Source organism: Mixophyes fleayi, chromosome 8 (genome assembly GCF_038048845.1).
Source record: "Mixophyes fleayi isolate aMixFle1 chromosome 8, aMixFle1.hap1, whole genome shotgun sequence".
In the NCBI taxonomy this organism is placed as follows: domain Eukaryota; kingdom Metazoa; phylum Chordata; class Amphibia; order Anura; family Limnodynastidae; genus Mixophyes; species Mixophyes fleayi.
Window position 1 is genome coordinate 8,617,905 of NC_134409.1, and position 4,708 is coordinate 8,622,612.

Sequence of the window (4,708 nt, forward strand, 5' to 3'; positions counted from 1 at the left end):
AATTCTTCACAAAACCCTAAAAAATTAAAACAAAAACAAAACACACTTTAGGCCTTCGGTAAACAATCCGACATTTGCTTCTTCTATCTTGTACCATGGTAGAATTAAAATTTAGATTAATTAACAACAATCAGGATCAGTGGCGCACGCAGGGGGGGGTTTCTGAGTCTCCAGAAACCCCCCTTCCGCTAACTATTGTATACAGCACCGCTGCGGTCGCTTCTTTGACAGCGCCGCGGCTGCTGTATAATACAGTGCTTGCTGCCGAAACGGGCGCATGCGCAGTAGCTCTCTCGTGTTTCTTTTTTTTGGGTCGTGGGGGGCGAAACCCCCCCCGTGACAATCCTGTGTGCGCCCCTGCAGGAAGGCATGCTATATTGCCAAATAACGGGTCAAGAAGAGCCCATTGCATGAATTTTCACTTTTTTTTCACAGTGAAAATTAAAGATAGCCTTTATATAATGTCAGGGTAAACTTACACCAACTTTAAAATAACCCTTTGCACAAACAGAACATGCAGTTCTGGAAAGTCATATGACTGTTCTAAAAGTGGTTTATTGGATATTGGGACAATTGTATATTCTAATGTAGGTTTAGATGTTTCTCGTTTTATGCTTTCACTTTTTCTTATATCAGCATCATCTTACAGAATTCAAAGGTGATAATTGTAATTCTTCCCTGGACTGGTTCATGTATTTTCTACCCCAGAAGGGTTATCGGTTGACCATCTCAGAATACCACCGCTGTGCATTGAAGTCCTCCGTGAGTTAGTCCAGTATCAGCAGTTCTCCAGGTTCATCCATTGTAGTCGGAACCTCTCCTACGGATCTATGTGGCTTGTTGGGTGTCTCTCTGCTGCTTCATCCTCAGTCCCCTTCTAGATTTGCTTGATTGAGAATAATCGCCGTTGAAGTAATATCTATGCAGGGTTTTGAAAAGTTGGTTCTTCACCTGGAAGGCTGGAGTTGACCAGCTGAATTCCTCACATTAAGTGGAGGATGCTTAAAGTCCCTGACACCATTCCAAGATGCCATTTTTGGCATTGATTGGCCTGTTTTTTAACCATATGTGTGCTCTGTCATTTCATGCCCTCTCATTTTTCCAGCACCTGTCTGGTGCAGAGCATCCCACTTGCCCCAGTTGCTCCTAAATTGTTGGGATGAACTTATCTGTGCTCTCCCATTGAGAAGCTCATTGTTTTGTAGTTGCTTGGTCATCTTCATGATGTCATCCAGAGACGTGTCAAACTTGTATTTCTTAATAGTACACTTCAGTAATTCGATTGCTGGTCCTAAGTTTAACCCTTAGACTGGCCATATAGGATGAGGTGTGTTAGTTTCCTGGTTTTCAGTCACCTTGACATCACTCAATGTACGGGGGACCAGACGGCCAACTGACCTACTAAAACACAATCCCAAAATTTCCACGCTTTACTACGACAATACATGTTTTTGGCCACAATTGACATAGACCCATTCTCTAGGCAAACTGGCTGAATGACCACATTTGACCGCATGTGGGTGGCGTTACTCGTATTTCACATTCTACTGCAATATTTAAATCTACAAAATGAGGAGTGAGGAGTATATAAGGGCTACAATCAGCTGTTGCTCCTCAGCCCTTGTTGCTGTTGCCAGCAGAAGTACTTAGATGTGCTTTGTATTATTGAATTGTATTGTGTCCTCCCAGTATTCCAGAAGCTAATGGTGCTTGTGTTTATGGTGTGTACAGTCCTGCCACTGCTGAGAATCTCCAGTATGGGGTAAATTCCTTACATTATGTATTATTATTATTATTATTATTATTATTATTATTATTTGTATTATTATTATGTATTTATTTAGAAGGCGCCACCAATTCTGCAGTGCCGGATACAGAAGCGAGTAACAAATAGATGAGGTAATACACATAAGTAGCTCAGATGTGAGTGAGCAATCCTATGAAGACTCACAGAAAGTGCAGCAAAAGACATGACAGGATGTACGAGGGTGTCAGTAGACAGACGTGGGACAATAGGTAGAGAGGACCCTGCCCGCAAGAGCTTACATTCTAAAGGGAGGGGTGTTGAGAGACAGTAGGAACAACGGAGAAAAATTTAGATGGCAGACTAGGAAGAGGAGGTGATGGATAAGATGGTTAGACGGTGGTAGGGTAGGCGAGCTTGAAAAGGTGCGTTTTAATGTATCCAATCAGAATGGACAGACCACTCTCTCTTATCTATATATTGTATTGCTGTGCTTTTCTAAACACAAAGCTACCAGTCTGTAATTATATGATGCAATGTTAGCTGACCAACACTAGTCAATACAATTACTTTAAACCTCTCTTCAATAGTTCCCTACCTGGATTGTCCACACAACCTTTATACTAAGTTATCCAATACGTAATGCTTGTAGTTTTTACAATAACTGTTACATGTCACTTTTCCTGTTAATTAACCATCGCAAAACAGGATTTTAATTGCTGGTTTCATCATCCTCATCCTCATCATTTATTTATATAGTGCCACTGATTCCGCAGCGCTGTACAGAGAATATTTTTCATTCACATCAGTCCCTGCCCCATTGGAGCTTACATTCTAAATTCCTTAACACACACAGAATAGGGTTAATTTTGTCAACAGCCAATGAAACCACTAGTAAGTTTTTGGGGTGTGGGAGAAAACCGGAGCACCCAGAGGAAACCCGCACAAACACGAGGACAACATACAGTCTCAGTAATTCAATTAATTCTGCCTATGCAACAATATATCAAATGCAAACACAGCACCGACAAGTAACAAATACACAACTCATGTCTGTGTATCAGATGTTAATAGCAGTGACAATGCTTTTGTATACTTGACACTGTGTTATAACTCACCTGGTTCTGTTTCCAACACACATAAATCCTATCAGGCAGCAAATATCACCTTATCACTTATCACCTTAGATCTACTTCCAGAAATCTGCTGATGGTAAGTTCAATAAACAATCCAGGTCACTCTTCTTTTGCCTACTGGGAAAAAGAAGAGGCCCACTGGAATAATATACCAGAGGCTGCTATATCTGCCTAAATCCTAACATATTCCAAAGTGTCTTTCATTTCATGTTAAAAACCTGTGTAATTGTAACGGATGATTGTTTTTTTTCCTGCAAACAGACAAACTGCATATATTGTGCCCAGGACATACTTGAAAATAAGCAAGAGGTAACAATGTAATTCTGCTTGGTAAAATATTTTATAAATAAATAAGAGCGTGAGCTAGCTCAGTGAGATTAACTGGTGTCGAAAAAGACATACAGGTTGTTTAATTGGCTCCTGATTGGTTCTGTGTCTATGAATGTTCCCATACTATACAACGCTGCAGAATATATATCGGTGCTATATAAATAAAGGATAATAATAATTGTTATGTGCTTTTCTCATTATTTTGGATACTTGGATACAGCCCTTTTAACTTAGTCTAAGACACATCTCCAAACTTCTTCCCTTGTATTCCCTCCAGTCTGGCCATGCTCCCGGGACCTCCTGATTGGATGAATTATCTGTCAATCATGATGTTATTTTCAAGACAGTCAGAGGTCGTTTCTAGACAACTGGAGTCTCCTCTATCCAATGTATCATTAGTGAGTGACTTACAACGTACGTCTGATTTGTCAGCCTGACATGCTTCAAACCGGGAGAAAAAACGTACTAAACTTTATGCATAACATTTTGAGATTGCAAACCCATTTCCCTTCTCATCCCCGTGGTAACACTTGGAGAGAGATTTTTTAGAGGCTTTCAACTTTAGACTTTTCAGTCTTGTGGAATGAACTTCAGCTCCACTAAATTTTAAGTAAATTTGTGATGACTGAGCAATATACATTGGCTGAGCTGGAATCCAATAACCCACAGGACAAATTAATTTTCAACAAAAAGGGCAGAAACCAGAAGTGTCATGAGTATATGGAGTCTTGCTCTATCTCTCTGGAGCCATTTTTGCAAATCACTGTAGCCATTCATAATCTAAATCAGTCTCCTTTAGCAGGAGAAAGATCTTTTTTTCATGACAAAACAGAAGATGACATTCATTAATGCCTAACTTGCATAAGCTACCTCAAATTTATTGGCACTGTCCTACTTACCTGAATAAGAATCTCTTTGTCTTCGGAGATAGAGGGGCTTATGAGCTGCCATTAGGAGAGCACTTCTCTTTAAGTTTATTCTGCGCAGCCAATAAAAAAAAACCTTTTTATTCACCCGGAAAAAAATGTGCTTTTTTATATGTGTGTCATCCAGCACGGTAAAGTTATAAAAGACAAAAATGCAGAGAAGTAAGTTGTAAGTCTGACTGCGACATATTTAAAGGAGCCTCTAAATTGGAAAGCGTAATTTTGCTGTTATATTTTTATATATATCTAAGGTAAAAATAAATGCTTCGCTAAAGCCAAAGACCAGTGCTTTTAGGAAAGAACTGTTTAGTGTTTTGCTATGTGTGTATGTCAGGCTGGCCGTGAGAATAGACCCACCCTCTGGTATTGGCACCGCTACATCGGGAGGTGCGGAGTGTAAACGTGCCCTTGGTCTTGACCAGGAACCCCCGCAAGTAGGTTTGGATTTCGCGGCAGAGGCACGCAGGTCGCGGCCCTCCCAGGTAGCTACCAGAGAGGTGAAGAGGTAGGCGAAGTCGTACAATCCGGGTCGGCACCGTGCGGGAAAATAGAACAAGAGAGCAAGGCAGAGG

At 40.7% G+C, this 4,708-nt stretch overlaps 1 pseudogene; it reads right to left on the bottom strand.

Moving 5' to 3' along the window:
• Nucleotides 1-795: 795 nt before the first annotated feature.
• LOC142099978 (UAP56-interacting factor-like) lies at nt 796-4,161 on the bottom strand (annotated as a pseudogene).
• Between the last annotated feature and the right edge of the window lie 547 nt (nt 4,162-4,708).